Below are 16,953 nucleotides of genomic sequence, written 5' to 3'. Positions count from 1 at the left end.
ATTCTTTAATATTTTCTAATTGATGTCATTAACAAAGAGACACTGAGCTTGTTTTTCTGCAGCGTCCTCAGCTGAACTGAGTGCAGTTGTTGGAGGTCTAATGATCAGTTTGTGTGTGTCTGAATGTCATATCTTCAGATGTTCAGAGCAGCCCAGAGAGGAAATGCATGACTTGACCCTACTCACTTTATGTCACGACCACAAGCCTTCACATATACAGTACGTGCACGAAAACATTCAAAGACGCTGTTTATTGTTTTGTTTTTTGCTTTGCAAAATGAAAAGATTTGTCCACTTTCACCGATCTGCAGTGACCCGTGAAAGAACACACTGTTCCCGTGTTTGTACATCAGTCTTACTCAAACATCTCACATCACAATTTTCTGGCACACTTCTACAGTATCTTCCTCATCACCGCTCCTCCCGTGCTTCCTCTTACAGCGCTGTCTGCTTCCATCTTTGTCCCCTCCTGACCCCTGCTGACGCACACCCCCAGCCACACACTCCACCCTTCGTGCCACCCTGTCACTGCGCCCTCTTCCAACACCTTTTGATGCATGATTTAACCAGAAACGCACGTCATCCCTCAGCCCTCAAGGACCTGTTTATGCAATACCATTGTAACTGTTGTAAATAGTTTACCAGAGTTAAAATAGATTTAATATTGAGGATATATCATTTATGTAACAAGCCCTTTTGCAGGGTTAATGTGGGTTAATATGGCCTTCAGGACTCATTATCTCAAGTAAAAGAAACATCCCTTTTGAAGCCTATTTAAGGTTTTATCTGATTTTTGCGAGTCAGACATCAAGGAACTCCCATACTTGTCATTTTCTGACACTGTACAGCATTTCAATGTAGCTCATTTAGAGTGTGACGATATGTTAATTCAACTTTTATGAATACTTGAGAACAGATGATATATAAAGCAACTCAGTGAGTAGGTGGATAAAGAAATAAATTATAGAATAATTTTAATTAAAACAATATGTAAAGAATTAGTGATTGATTCAGCAGTATAATTTTCCACATGCAAGCAAAGTCTGTCCTTCAAAACTGATAATGAGAGGAAGTTGTGTAATAATTGTCTATAGGTTACCTTGGAACTGTAGTTATGAATCTTGTAATGTGAACAACGCAGATGTTGATGAAAACCAGTTGTGAAGTGACAGTGAAAGGATGATCTCAGCATCCAGATGACAACAGTTTCCCCAGGCAGGGGTCAGATTGAGGGATGATGGAGGGAGTGTAAGGAGGCAGGGAAAAGGGAAGAAATGATGGAGAGAGGGAGGACAGAGTGAGGCACGGAAGGAAAGAAGTCAGCGAGAGGGAGGGAGGTGGGAGGTGGGAGGTGGGAGGCAGGGATTGTTGCAGGGAGGAAGGCTGGAGACCGTGCCTGTGGTTTCAGTGGTTACTTCACACACTGTCTGGCTGTGGCATGCACACGCAGGGGCCGCACACGATACTCACACAGGCGAAACATGACAGTCTCCCCCTGATTCAGTATAACTGACACCAAGTTAAAAACAGAGAGACAGGGTGAGCGATAAAAAAAAGAGGAGGGAAAAAGAGTGAAAGTGGCAGAAAGTGGGGAGAGTAAAAGATTTAAAAGTCAAGAGAGGTCAGGAGTATCTGTGTGCTTCCTCATCCATCTGTTAAATGTGAGAGGACTTGTTTCAAGTGGTTTCAAGCAGCCGAGTTTTCGTGACAAAAATTATGATCTCAAAAGCTCGTCGGTCTGCCTATCCCTATTCAGAGAAGTGATTTAACGCCTCAGGCTTTACACATACAAGCTAATAAAATCATTTAAAGAATTAATGTCAACAACACATCTGTAAGATAACTCCTTTATCTCTGTGTACCGCTCCTGTTTTAAACAAGAAATTCTTTTATTTCTGTGTTTTCTCCATTTTTCTCCAGGTTTTCTCCAGTGGAAAGTATTATCTCATCTTTGTCTGGGTCTGGACTTTTATTATGGCTCTCAGTCCTTTTTATTCACAGTTCATAAATTGCCATTGCTTTTAAATTCATGTCAAATTTTTACAAGGCACTCCGTTTTTGCTTTGAAAGTCAGGGTGAGTGTGAGAAGATTCTTGACTTTGAAATGTTAATCATCTTTCCAGGTGGAGAGTTACTGTTGGTCCCTAAAAAGAATCACAGAGGATGTATAATGTCAGCGGAGATTCCTGTTAACTGTTGATCTACATTGTTGGTTCATACACAATTAAAAAAAAAAACTATTTAAAATTGCCCTTGAGCTGTGCTGTAAAAAAAAATTGGACACCATTTGGATGAGAGGTGGCCTTTTTGTCTGCATGTGCACACTCAGATTGTATCAGCACAAAGTGGAAAAATGCAATGTGCCTTTTGATGAGGTAGCAGACACACACACACACACACACACACACACACACACACACACACACACACACACACACACACACACACACACACACACACACACACACACATACGTCTGTCCCTAAAAGCAGCCTGCCGTGTGAGCGAATGAAAGAGTGCTCCCAGATTTTCCCATCATTCCTCCCTGTAATCCCCCCAGACCTCCTTCTGAGGGCTGAATTTGCACGCTCACGCTCCCCAGGGGGGTCACACCCTCACACGTGCACCCACACACATACACACACACACACACACACACACAGGCTTGATTTTAAAACTTCTGAGGTGAACTATATCTGACAGTAGGACACCCACATACAGACATACACAAATATTGTATGCATCAGCAGTTTGTTACATATTAAAAAGGTTTCGGCTTCATAAAACCAGGAAATCCTCTTTTTTCATCGGCTAAGACTTAACTGAAAATCCCCTGAAGGGTTTGTGCTTTGGAGACACACATACACAACACAGCCAGAAAAGTCGTATTACCTCAGTCGTGGAGAGGTGTGCATGCTACGTGGTAACTATTCCAAACATATCCTGAAAAAAGGTTTTCACTCTGGTGGATAGTTTCATAACATGTTTCAACATCAAAGGCTCCTCCTTAGCTTACATCTCTCAAAATCCCATCCTTGAACAAGGCTGGAACACATTTAAATGGGAGTCAGATCTTGGCATCAAACTTGTGACTCTTGGGGAGCGTTCATGCACGGCTTTCTGTCTGCATCTATTTTTGTGCTTCTCCGTGTGTGTGTGTGTGTGTGTGTGTGTGTGTGTGTGTGTGTGTGTGTGTGTGTGTGTGTGTGTGTGTGTGTGTGTGTGTGTGAGTAAGCTGATGTGATTAGCCAGAGCCAGTGGAGTGAATAATATTGTGTCTGCCCCGACTAGGAATAAATGGAATGTAGCCGCTGCTCTTTATTATACTGTAGATTGTCCACTCCTCTATCAGATTTACAGAGACATCCCCTCACACGCATACTTTCCTCATACAGATGGCCTCCCGTATACACACAACGTGTCAGAGTGCCGTTTTTCCTGTATACGAGTGTTCTCATGCCACAATGTGTGTTCGTGCATGTGCCAAAACAACTTTGCTATTTTTGACTTTGCTAAGATCCGATATTCATATTTGTTTACAGGCACCACTGTTTTTGGTTGATTACTCCTTTTAGAAGAATCCTTAATGCTGCTCGGAAAAGGCTCTTTGAGAGCAAAGAGCATTTTCCGAGCAGCCAAATCAAACTGTATAAACATTTGCAGAAAAACAGGCAGTTGCTCAGCCTGTCTCGGGTCAGTCTGCGATTTATGCTCCTTCACATCTTATCAGCCAAACCAGCTGCAGAAATAACATCTTATATTTGGACAGAAGATCAACCAATCAATGAAGTTTACCCTTTATCTCAACTTCGTCTCTCTCTTTCTTTCTTTCTTTCTTTCTTTCTTTCCTTCTTTCTTTCTTTCTTTCTTTCTTTCTTTCTTTCTTTCTTTTTTTCTTTCTTTCTTTCTTTCTTTCTTTCTTTCTTTCTTTCTTTCTTTCTTTCTTTCTTCCTTCTAACCTTTTCCCTCTCTCTAGCCAGAGACTGTCAGGAGTTTTCTTGTTAAATATTCTTTATGCAGCCTGACATGCAGAGAGGATCATCAAAAAGGAAGCATGTGTAAATATTATCAGAGCTTTTTGGATTGTGACAGACAGGGATGTGATGTTGGCTTACTTACTGCACTTATCTATTCAAGTGCAGGAAGTGCTGCACTGTTAAAAGGGTTAATGCAGTGTGTGTGTGTGTGTGTGTGTGTGTGTGTGTGTGTGTGTATGTGTGTGTGTGTGTGTGTGTGTGTGTGTGTGTGTGTGTGTGTGTGTGTGTGTGTGTGTGTGTGTGTGTGTAAGAGAGAGAGAGAGAGAGTTTTACACTTTTACCCAGTTGCTTCATTCACTAACTGTTCAAACTTAAAGTTGAGTGTCTGCCTGTATCGTTGCATGCTGTTTTTAAACATCTCTTACTTTTGTATTTGGTGTCAGAACATATCAATGATTTCTTGTGAGGTTTATTTTTGCATTTCTATCTGTCAGTTCTTGGGTATCTTCATGTACACTGAGAGTGCTGGGAGTCTTTGTAAAACTCCAGAAGCTAAAGCAGCCGCTGACTGTGAACATGTTATTTGGGCTCATATGGGAATCTTTTAGGCATTTACAGCCGTCTTCCATCTGGTTTTAGAAACAGATGGCTGTTTGCTTCTGCTGTATCAAGTGAGGGAATAAGTTGTTTAGTCCTAGGGCAGTCGCAATGTGAACATGGTCTCAGATGTTGCAGTTGACCTGATGCTACATTTATCTTCCTACTACACACTGAATGCTTCTTCAATGTTGAGGTATTATTTAGATAAAGGGAGAAAATTTGAGTTATATGTACAAAGTAACTCACATCAGTTCATGTTCATACAAAACCAAGTATTTGGATGAATTAGTGCTGTGTGTGTGTGTGTGTGTGTGTGTGTGTGTGTGTGTGTGTGTGTGTGTGTGTGTGTGTTTGTATATTATTTGTGTGTTGACAGGGATAATCTGTTGGGTCTCACAGCAGAGCCCTGACCAAGATGGAGGAGGACTACAATCAGCAACTGGCCACAGAGGTAATTCTTAATCAATACAAAAATATCCCTGTTACCACTGATTACACAACAATGAAAGATTAACTTGGCATTGATCGGTATTGACCGTATCAGGCCTGATCCATTCCAACTCTCTGTTTGCCAAAAAAATTTCCCAAAGTGTTCCTTTAAAATCCTGTAGCCACACAGTGCCGTGGGCAACTTAGCAGCTGTCCAACATGATCAGATTGCCTGCTAATTCTGATGTCATCCAACATCACAGGAAGGGTTCACTTTAGCTGAATAATGTGGGAGAAAAAATGAACACGAGTATAATGAAATACACACTGACCCAGACACAGTGTCAGCAAATTGTCATGAAGGACCTTCACAACCTTGTGACTAACAAATATTTTACCAGTGTAATCTTATTGCCTGGATGTAATATTGAAGATGTAGGACTCTGCCAATGCCATCAGCGTGTTGATCCCGTAAGCGGGACATAGCGGTATGCTGCTCGTATTTCAACTGGGACATATCGTTTCCTATCCCGCTGGATGAAGGGCAGCCCATTAAGAAATGTTTGTGCCTGTGAAAAACGAGCGGCACATGTCACTGAAAGGATCAGCACCACTTGTGGAAAACTGCAGCTGTAATCTTGTTAACTTTAACTACGTCGGAGACGGTACTAGAAATACGAGCGGCCTGCCGCCATATACTGCTAACGGGATCGGCATTGACAACGTGAAATATAACCGAAGTGAAAGCTGTGCTGTCAAGTTTTAAAGTATTTCAACAGAAAACAGTGCTATGACGTTAGCAGACCTGTATTGTAGCTCAGCACACAGTCCTCTGCTGTCGGAGGCTGAGAGTTGTTGTGTCTGCAGTGATGCTGTGTGGGGCTGAGTCAATCCACCAATAGAAACTCTGTCTCCAGCGTATGTCCCGCCCACTACATCCACCTCAACTCAAAAACCTACGTTTTTGTTTTGAAAGCAAATGTTTTTGATTTGAAAGCAAAGGTTTTAAATTTGCAGCCAAAAAGTCTCGTTTCATAACCAAAATTCTCAATTCTGTTACCAAAAAAACCCCAAAACTGTAAGAGCAAATTTGTTTGCAATGCAAATAATGTATTCTCAGTTTATATATTTTTACTTACAAACTAGATTTTTGATTGCAGTGTGAGAAATTTGATCTCAAAACTGTTTTTTTTGCTTGCATAATAAAGACACAAAAATACCTTCATTCAAAGCCCCGCCTGTCTAACAAGAAATAGCTTGATAGTTAAAACAGGTGTCATCAGCTCACAGGTTTAAGACTGAACATCATGTTTTTCCTGAGTTTCTGCACCAATATTGGTCCATAAACATCACAGAAACTCACATGTCATTATTTGCTGGAATTGCACCCATAGTTTTACCTCATTCATGTTGCTTTACAGTTTCATATCTATAACAAACTGAAATGCCCATAAAGATACAACTTAATGTGATGAGTTTGTTGCAGGTCAGATTAGTTAGACTCACCAACAATGAATGGAATGTGTGTTTTTGATGCTTCCAACTGTTCCCGTATTTTCATAGTAATTGGCTAAAGTGCAAACACCCCTGTGTCTTACAGGGAACGGGAGATGACACTGATTATTTCATTTAATGTTACGTGAAAAACACGGCTATGATTAATTAAGAGACTAAGAACAACCCTTTGAAATATGCACATTATTTTGGACACACCCTAAATGCACTTTAAATCGTGAGCTTAGATCATTAAATTTAATATTTTTTTAACATTTTGAATTATGAACTCAAACAAATCAAAACTTGGCTGAGTGACTGTGGGTGTATGAGTCTGTGACTGACAGACATTTAGCTCCAGTGTGTCGAAGTAAACGGATGTTCAGGACAGCATCCAGGCCCTTGTCACACTTCAGAGGAGTTTAATAGGGAGATTCTGGACACCGAGAATGTGGAGAAGATTATGAGGCTCCAAGACCATCAGTCTGTTTAACACCAGATAAACTAAACACACACAAACACACACATAACCAGTCTGTCTTTTATTAGTCCAACAGTGTAATGGTATGTCTTGAACTGTCTGACTGTCTGGCGGCAGGAGTCACTGAAGTTGAACTGTACGACACAACAAAGATGACGTTTCATGTAAGAGAAAACAAGTGAGAATGAAATTAAATCAAGTTTTTTTATATTTAGTTTTTTTCTTATTTGAAACTAGGAGAAACAAAGTGGCTGTACAATGAACAGCCTTTTTTATTAAGACGGATCAGGTTATTACTGGTTTTGAAAATCAAATTCCTTTGAGCAAAACATTTCTAAATAGATTTTAGTAGAATTAAGTTCTGTAAAAGATAATTCTTCCGTTTTACAATCATAGCTTTGTATTTAACTTAATATGTGCTTCAACTTCACCACCACTCCATTCCTGCTACACATTTAAGACACATTTAATCCCACAAATTGCATCACAGTAAACCCACTCCGTCAGCGAGCATTTTTGATCACTGTGATCAAAGAAAAACTATAAACAGAACTTGACAGAACAGATTAGAATTTGTTTTACCGGGAATTTACATTAAAAGCGAGACATGAGGGTTGTGAAAGTGCGTGAAAGCGTTCGGTCCGTTCAGTCCACTAAGACTCTGACCTCCATTCAGCCAACCCTGTTCTGGGAACCAGCTGTCTGTCTGTCAGCAGATCAGCTCTGAAGGAGGAGGAAGGAGAGTGGCTGGACAATCTCAATCTCTGGGACAAGTTTCGCTACAAATTTGTAGACCGGAAGACTGACTTTGCGAGCCTTGATCAATCACAACATATTAACAGCTGGAGATTTGTGTGATTTAAATGGCTCTCTGTGGAGAAAACAATTGACTAATCACCAGAGGGAGAAACAAAACGTGGAAGGTCCAGGGGTGACACACGGGTGTCTGAGTCAGTGTGTACTGATACATTCGATAAAATGGAAGTCTGTCTTTTCTGTTTGACGACCAGAAAACTAATTATAAAGAGGGACTTCAGCTTAACAGACCCAAAAGGACTTGTGGAAAAAATTTATTGACTTTGTGTTTCATGTTAGAAATGTAATAGGAGTCAATAGAGTCAGAGGCATTATTTACCTCGGTTGTATTGCAGCTTAAGGCACTTCTGCATTGGCCCCATTTTTCTGACCCAGAAGCTACGTCCACTTTTATATACAGTCTACAGTCTAAGGCCTATTCTGTACTGTTTACTGTTTCTATTCTATTTTCTGTTTTATTCTCCTATTCTGTTGTGCATTTCAAATATTTTTTTAAATGTTTGGTTTTTTTTAGATATAAACTTTACACATGCAGGATATGTTGTAGGACAGTTAAACACACGCTAAAACATTCAGTAGCTGCACTAAGACAGTTACCACCCACTCACCCATACAGGTTGGTGTTCATTCTGAGCTTCCTGACCTCATGAGTTTATACCTCTGAAAAGGAAGTAGTCACTCTGGTGCACTTCGTAAATACTAACGACAGCTGTGCACATACACACGAAGGCATGCTCACACACTCACAAAGGGATATACACACACACGCACACACAAACTAACCATGCTCCTCACACGTACATTCACCCAGCAGAGAGGAAGTGGTGTTTTCTCATTTGATCCAACACACGCAATCTTAGTCTCTCATACAGTCTCGCAAACCAAAACCATAATACTCAAGCACGCACAAGGTCAAATATACACAATTTCACACGCCAATCTGTCTTTTTTTCTCTGACACCCACATCCACCATTTCCACACTTGCAGGCATAAACGCACACAGGCACACACTCAGATAAACACACACACACAAACACAATGGTCCCGGGCCTTGGCGCTGACACTGAGTTTGTCTGCTCTCTAGTGCTTGTGGAAAGAAAAGACTTTGGCCTTGGCCAAGCCTGACTTACAATGTGTCACATGCAAGTTTAGCCCCACTCTTTAAAGAGCCAAAGCTGGTGTTTTGTGGCCCAAGCAGTTCCATTTTTTAGAGTATGATGACAAGGCCATTCACACTGCTGTCATTGTCATACTCTCTAACAAAGCTTTGCATAATCAAAGGCCTTCTACATACAGCACAATGAAAATGGTTAAGCCATTGTTTCTGTTAGGAGCGAGCATCAGCAATGGCATGGAACACAACATGGAACAATAGCACAATAATTCAAAAGGGTCTTTTGGAGGTTAGAGACTTTGAGTGGAATAGCCTTGGTTTGAGATTAACACTGATGTGTTTTAAAGGGTAGGAGAGCAATAACAAAATATTGTAAAAGGCTTTTTTTTTAAATACTGTACAGTATGTATTTGTCTATAGCCTACTTGTGAAGAGGAAAACGAGAAAGGGAAGGGAGAAAGAGGGGCATGAAATGTATCACGTCGCCCTTAGATGCCCTTTTAGTTGATATGTGTTATACAGTATGCCCAGCTGTTTGATAACCCACTGCTGTTTTTTTCTGTCTGTCTTAATGCTTTTTATCTTAATCTGACAAAGCGCTGTGTGACCTTCCTCCTTCCTGTTTATTTGATGAAGAAATCCACACTTCATGGTCTCCTTTAAGACTCTGAATTGAAGACAGGCCTTATAGGATGTGGGCGAGACTGAAATTCTACTCGCAGTTGTCATCACGCATTACACATACAGTAATGTTTTCAAAGGTGAAAAGTAAAATTTTTTATTGTAATAAGTCAAAGTCTTCCTGTGTTTTAACTGGCAGTAGTATGGTACAATACACTTGTCATTACTTTGCCTTCCATTTCCTTTTTCTTTTCTCCTTTGGCCTTTTTACTTCCCTGTATGTCCATCTTTGTACATGTACACGAGTCTACACCTTCGAGACATTTAAGACCAGGATTTCCAGAGTTTCTGTGAAGGCCCTTGCGATAAGTTCTTTGTAGCTAGTAGCTTGTTTCAAACTAGCAAATGAGACATGTTCCATTTTTTTTGTTCTTGTAGAAGGCAAACTGTTTGGCTGGTTATCAGCTACGCAGCAGTTACATATAGTAGTCAGTAGCTGTAAATGGTTAGTGATAATTAAGCACTATGTTTATGTGGCGCCACCTGCTTTAATGAAGCCATGTGTAAGTTATGACTTCAAAAACACAAATGTTAGGTTTAAATTTAGAAACAGCTGGTGCAACAGCCTCCGGGAGCTCTTCTGATCAGTGTGATTATTTCCACTGCATGCCTTCAGCATGATTGGAAAACACACTTGCATGCAGACAGCATGGATAATACTGTGGTTAGTCTGAGGGAATAAAGGAGGAAGGAGAGAGCTGTGAAAGGGCACTATGTCAGAGTTTATAAAATCAGACAGTTGAGGTGAGGCAGCGCAAAGCAATGGCACATAGGTGAAGAGGCTTCCCCCAACACCCTGAAATATATATCCATCCACAGCATAATCGCTCACAGTATGAGTAACAACCAAACACAAGGACATTTCAACACTAATTTGACAGGCAATGAATTTCCACAGTGTAGTAAAATGCTAAATTCCACCTCAACCCCTTCAGCTCCCACTGTGTCTGTCACTGCAAATTCCCCTCCTACCCACTTCCTTAACATAGTCTAGACGACGCCACAGAAAACATGTCATCCCCAACATATGATACAGAAACCAGTGATTTTAAGCTTTTATGTCATCTTGATTTCCCCGTCAACACATCTGGATGAGTCTATGTAAAAATATAATTTCTTTAAGCTATCACATGTGAAAGTTGTGAATGACTGATGATCAGACCCACAAAGAGCAACTCAAAGCCTTCCTGTTTTACTTTTAATAATGTGCACAAAACTGAAATCGTCTTCTTCTCCAGTTGAAGTAGAGAGAGTTGGAGGTACGAGACCTGCAAGAGGAGCTGCAGCAGGAGAAGGAGGAGCAGGGAGGAGGAGAGGAAGAGGAGGAGAGGAAGAGGAGTAGAGGAAGAGGAGGAGATACACCAATAGCTGAGCCAAGCTGAAGCTGACCTGGAGCTCATGACTGAGAAGAATGTTGAACAACAAGAGGTGTGTGTGTGTGTGTGTGTGTGTGTGTGTGTGTGTGTGTGCGCGTCATCGTCTGCAAATGTGTGTTGCTCATGCTTCTCAAATATATGGTGTTCAGTTGAATAGGAAAGAGAGAAAAAAAGTGCTCAAAAAGATTTGCATTTGTTTCGTGCAGTATATGCTACTGGTGTGTTTCTATGCCAACACTGTCCACACAGGACTGGATTAAATTTAGTGAGTGTGTATTTGTGGGAGCGTGATCACAAAGTGAGTGAGAGAGTTGATGTAGATGGAGAGAGAGGGAGAGACAGGCAGAGTTCATATTTGCTTTGGCAGCAGAGTGTGCAGTGATGGATTTCTGTGCCAGCACCATCCAAATGGAGCTGAATTAAATTGTGAAATAAAACGTGAAAAGATGGAAGTAGTACACAGAGGAAGCAGGATGGGGGCGTCCATATAAAGAGCTCGAAGGGGAGGAGGGAATGAAGGAGGGCCACTGTGTGTGTGCATGTGTGTGAGGGAGTGAATGAAAGAGAGGGAGGGAGAGAGCAAATTTTATGAACAAGAACAAAGTGAGCACAGGAAGGACAGCTTCCTAAAGTGATGAGCTGGAGCTGCTCAGGCTGTGTGAATGTGGATACTGTATTTCTGTGTGTTTGTTGACATATGGGCGCCTGTCTTGAGGGAAACAGTCTGAGGCTGCCGTCAGGACACACCTAAGCTGTCTGACCACTAACACACACACACACACACACACACACACACACACACACACACACACACACACACACAAACATCTAATTTTGAGGATGTGCTTCCCTGTCTGCCCTTTAACAACATTTTCCCTCTCTTGTTTCTCTTCATCGTCTACTCCTTTTGACTCTTTTCTTTTGCTTTTATCTACTTCATAATGAGAAAATTTACTGTAGAAAGAAATGATCCTGCAAATTTTAAGACAGTAACATTTTATGTAAATAATTGTTTGCAATTTGGGGGCAGCAAAACAAGATGGGACATTTATTTGGAGGTGTGTTTCTTATTACCTGGTGAAATTAATTCCAATATTTACTAAATGATTCCTGACTTTGTTTCTTTGCAGGTTCATACTAGATAGATGTTGTTGTTTTTTGCTGAGAACAGAAACCTGTGGGACTGAACCAAAACAGTTGGTACTGTAGAGGCTGAGAGGAACTGCAGATCAGGTGATTTCTCTACGAGAAGTGACACGCAAGAAGTGCAAGAAGTGATCTGATCCATTGTTAATATAAAGAATATTCATCAGTGCCTGTAGACATGTAAATCTGTCAGCCCAACACCACATTAATTTGCAAAACTGCTGTCAAAAGTCCAAAAAATTACAGTGGGATAATAAACGAGGAAGAAAAGATGCCTCCCAATCATTTTTAATTTTTTTTGTGTTCATTGAAGGTTGTGAAATGAGAGTCCTCTTTATTCATTTCTGTCAAAGGTTTTCTGAAATTTGTAATTTTCAAGTCAGAATCACAGAAAAGTCATCAAGCAAAATCCATTCATTCCCAGTCTGCAGAGGTCTTAAGTCAAGTCATTGCCTCCTATCTTCTTCTCATCACTTCTTGATCACCTCGTGTCCCCCCTCAACCCTCCTTCCCCCTCTCTCATTCATCCAGCTGAGCTTTGTACCGCTGTAGTCCTGACAGCCCTCCCTCTCAGTCCACCCACTGTCTCTTTAACTGCCTCCCTTTCAGAGTGCCTGTCCAGATAGGTTCAGCCAGTTCAAGGTGCCCTGATGCCAATTTCACAGCTGACATCCTCTTTTATGTCATTCATGGACCTTCAACACAGCAGCTCCTTCCCCCACAGCCCTTGTCTTTCACTTCTTTCTCATCTAATTTAAAGGGCCCATTTTTACTGTGCTGTGTGTGTAGTTAAAGCAGATCAGTCAGTATAATCCTTTTAGATTCTTCTTTCTTTCTTTCTTTCTTTCTTTCTTTCTTTCTTTCTTTCTTTCTTTCTTTCTTTCTTTCTTTCTTTCTTTCTAGCCTTTTTTATTTTTTTTTATTTTGTTCCTCGGTTCTCTCTCTAATGATCTCTCCCAGTTCTTATCTCAATGAAACCCACCACGCTTTTATCGCCCTCTTCTTTAGAAAAGTTCTATCGATCTGTAAATGTTTGTATGGGTGTGTGTTGGTTGGAGATAATTGGGTTTTGATCGTGACCTTGTGATGTCACTCTGTTGCTAAGATACTGTGCAATGTCTGGCCATTTTCCTCAAGTGTTGGAGCATATCAAAGACCTTTCACCCAGCATAATAATAATCAATCTCTTGGGATGAAGACATCATCATTATAAGGGCTGAACAATGAAAGAAAAAGGCTGAAAAAAATCTTCTGAGAATTCAACCCTAGACAACACTTTCCGTAATTCACCACTGTAACCGTGATTACATTTCTTATTTTTTTAATATTCTCTTGATGATGGTGATCTTTGCAGCATTTCATTCTATAGCTGACACAGTATGAAGGTGAAGCTTGAAATAAATAATGAGTAATTGATACACAGGTGGTGCCCAAATCATCCCCACCACCACCACACCTTAATGTTGTCTGTCTCTGTTACTGTCTGCACCCCCCCCCCCCCTCACTGCCCCCACCATCTGTGGCTCTGCTTCAGTTGACTAGGACAAGAGGAAAAGGTCAGTCTGTCTGGGGGAAAAGACGCCTGACCTTTAACCTCGCACTAAGCACCCAGGAAGCACAACACATGCAAGGTCAAAAGGTCTGCGTTGTTTATGTATCTGTGTGTTTTACGTGCAAGACCCTCCCAATGCAGCTGATAGGCATCTTTACATACAGCATGTGCTGATCAGGGTCTTAAACTGTGGTGTGTGTGTGTGTGTGTGTGTGTGTGTGTGTGTGTGTGTGTGTGTGTGTGCGCGTGCGCGTACGTGCCTGCATGTTTGTGTGTGTTGCCAGTGGAATGTGGTTTACAGTGTTAGATTAAAAGCAGTGGCTCTGTGAGTTTGCGTGTGACTTCCATCTAACAGCTCTGTAATCCTACTCTCACTCGGAGCCCCTAATGATGGCTGTCTCCCTCTACAGCTAGACTGGCACGCACGACATCACACACACATACACACACACATGATCTAACACATGCCTGCATATAAACATGCAGGAAGGAAACTCACACTTCAAGTCTTTCATACACACATCAAAAGGAAGTGTCTTAACACGTGTGTGCAAACTGTCACAGTTATTGCATACAATAGTGCAAGGTGTGACACCCAGCACATGGAACATGGCATGGATAGAGTGGCTGTAAGCACCTATTACACATATCTTAATAATTATAGGCTGATTTAGAGAACATTATAGACAGAATATTAGTGTAATAGAGTATGCACACATTTGCCGTACAGTTGGTGCTCCATCACTAAGGACTGCCCTCACTGAATATTTACACCCCCAGACAGAAATTCACACAGACATGTCAACAGTATTTGTGTCCTACTTCTTGGCAGTAGAGAGATACTGAACATATTTATCTCTCAAAAACACACACAACTCCCATTAAGGCAACATGTGTTGTAATCATCCTGCGTGCTGGCAAGAGGAAGTTCACATACTGTCACATATAATGCTGGTGAAACTGGTGGGTTCATGAATGTTTGATGTACAGTGTGGCCTAATGAGAAAGTTAAAAAAAGATATTCCATATTTAATCAAGCGAGCCCAGAAATGACCACATTTTACTGCATTGTGGTCTGATTTTGTTCATCTGATAGTTCAGGTTGAATAAATGAAGATAATTAATCTGATATTTAACAGTTGTGTAAATGATTTACAATACAGACCAATTGTAGAAACACATTGATATTTGCCCAGCCTAGAGATTTTTTTTTTTTGACTGTGTAATAGTTGGAAGGGGAATTAACACATCTTTCCTTTTACAAATGAGAAGTGACATTAAATAGCAGTAAAAATGATCAATTCAATACACTCACAGAGGTTTCACTGCTGCTACCTTGCTTGGTCTATTATGGACAATAGTTTTTGGTGGCTAATGTTAGAAGACTAAAAATAAATCTTTCTGCATAACTTAATCACTGATATGTATTTATCTTCCTTTGAAGCTACTGTAATTATAGTTTTGCATTTACTGTTATTCTCTAAGTATCTATTTCTAGCCAAAGTTACACAGTTTCATTTAAACTAAAGTGTAATTTTCTTCATGCAAGTAAAGCCTTTTTTTGTGTAGGATGTAGTAAATCTATTTTGGCAGTCCGTACATCACCTCATGCCACAAGTTTAGTTGTTTTAAAAGCACATATGTGCCAAACGTGAGAGTCAGTGACTGAGGATTTGTGTGATGTTAATTACATAAACAGTCCACACAGGCTGCCAAAGGAATCTGCCCGAATCTCCCTCTAAGTATCTGTTAAATTTTAGTGTTTAGATGTGTCACTTGACCATTTTGGGATGCATACAACATGTGTCTGTTATCAAACAGCAGATGGTCGTAATGATGTAAATCATTCAAATGGCACATGTTTGTAATTAAATGAGCCAGTGAGCAGTATTTATGGCCGTGCACCGTATTGGTGGGAAATACATGTAGAATCATGAGAAAGCTATGAAGGTTTTTTTTATTTTTTTTAATCTGGCCTTGGATATAAAGGAAGCCACTCTTTTCCTGTTTCTGTGGGGCTGTCACATACCAACAACTGCAGTTCGTTTTAATCAGACTTCATTTAGTCACGTAGATACGAAGAGGTAAACAATATCATCTGTCACATGTTGGCTTCCCGTCAACATGTGATACATTCCACCCACGTCTGCTTCATAACTGGTGTGTATTTATCAATTTGCATCTCTACAGTTTATCTGCATCTGTATTTGAATCCTGAGCGTCATGTGTGCTGACTTGCTCTTCGGTTGATGATTCGTACATGTACCGTGTGTATGTTTTGCTGATAATGTGCTCTGTGTCTTGATCTATGTGACTGTGTTAGTGTAGGTCACCTGTTAGGTCATGCTGACCAAGTTTCAGTTTCTGTGTACTTTGTACTGCCGCCATGACAAAATTGATTTATAGATTGAAGTGGCAAGTGGCCTTCATTTGTTTCACTACGTTCATCCCCCTCAAACCATACTCTCTGTTATCTCCTCACTACAAAGAGGGTGTAAACCAGTAAAGCTTTCAAGCACTGTTTTCACAAGTGGATCGCCATTTTGTTTGTCTCAAAATGAGATACACTGTAATTTAGTGGTGTTGGTAGTCTGACTTTTAGGCTAAGCCTGACGAACTACAACCTGACTCCAGCTCCATGATTAACACAGAAATCAGGGTAATATTGATTGACATGTATTTCATCATTCTTGAAAAGTAACTAGTTCTTTAAAGTGGTAAACATGAAATAGATGACGTGATCCTTTTTTTAAGAAAGAAAAAGGAAGTTGTTTCAAGAAACACTCAATGTACCGTGCAATAACTAGTCTACTTTTGTTTCCGGGTCTCTCTCTTATCACCCTCCAGATAGGGGCTCCTCCAGGAAACAGTCAAAAGGGAGTGTGAGGAGAGGGAGGGCCTGACTGCTGCTCTGACTCAAGCTCATCAGGAGCACTTCGGGCTGCGATCCCTAGCATCTCATCAGGGTTCCTCCAGGCCTCCACCAGACCCCCACAGGGAGACACCCCCCTCCCCCCTCCGGGGGAACAAGAATTTCCATCTCCATAGTAACTCTCAACCGCCCCAAACACACTTTGACCCTCCCCTGCCTGCACAGACAAAGACAGAGCCCGGGCCCAGATGGAGGAGGAGCAGGGAGGAGGTTGGAGACCTGTAATAGTGGCAGGGTGTCAGGTGCAGAAGAAAGGCTGAAAGCAGGCAGCACAGTGAGTGAAGTCAAATGTAAGGTCAGTTTAGTGATGGGAAGAAAAGATAAACTGTAAGAAGCAACCTTAATGAAATACTG

This window comes from Embiotoca jacksoni, unplaced genomic scaffold (assembly GCF_022577435.1).
Source record: "Embiotoca jacksoni isolate LCO1_2020_lvr unplaced genomic scaffold, fEmbJac1.0.p SCAF_14, whole genome shotgun sequence".
In the NCBI taxonomy this organism is placed as follows: Eukaryota; Metazoa; Chordata; class Actinopteri; family Embiotocidae; genus Embiotoca; species Embiotoca jacksoni.
Note: the sequence above shows the minus strand (reverse complement) of the source record.